Source organism: Penaeus monodon, chromosome 25, assembly GCF_015228065.2.
Source record: "Penaeus monodon isolate SGIC_2016 chromosome 25, NSTDA_Pmon_1, whole genome shotgun sequence".
Taxonomy (NCBI): Eukaryota; Metazoa; Arthropoda; class Malacostraca; order Decapoda; family Penaeidae; genus Penaeus; species Penaeus monodon.
Window position 1 is genome coordinate 34685315 of NC_051410.1, and position 470 is coordinate 34685784.

At 41.3% G+C, this 470-nt stretch overlaps 1 protein-coding gene across 1 annotated transcript in view; it reads right to left on the reverse strand.

Moving 5' to 3' along the window:
• The window catches only part of LOC119589177, a 57061-nt gene that overhangs the window by 1149 nt on the left and 55442 nt on the right, over positions 1-470 (reverse strand). The gene's annotated exons all lie outside the window — the stretch shown is intronic.

Sequence of the window (470 nt, forward strand, 5' to 3'; positions counted from 1 at the left end):
CAGTAGCATTTAGGAATGTCATTTTATATTGTCATTCCAAAGGACTTTACTGGATTATAAATATCTAGAAAGCATTAATGTGGGACGCAACTTACTTACCTAGTACAATAGAGGGTGAGTACAGTTTGAGTGAAAGTAATGACCATCCACAAACCGTATCCGCATGAACAGTCCCAGACAGAAGTAAGTGGAACAGTCAATCATCTGTGGCAGCGTTATCGCCATTAAATTACTCTGAGGACATTGCCCTGCTATAGATCAGTGGTTCCCAAACCCCCCTTAACATGTAGGCTCCGGACGTTATGTATCAAATTTTTGCGGGCCGTCACCAGTACTTTTTTTTCAGACTCACGCTTATTATTTATGAAATGAACAGAATATTAAGATCCGCTTCTCGGCAAGAGTAGACAGTCCCGCTAGGCTGAGTCTAAAGTCGGTTAGACTCGAATTCCAAATTACCCTTTGATCCT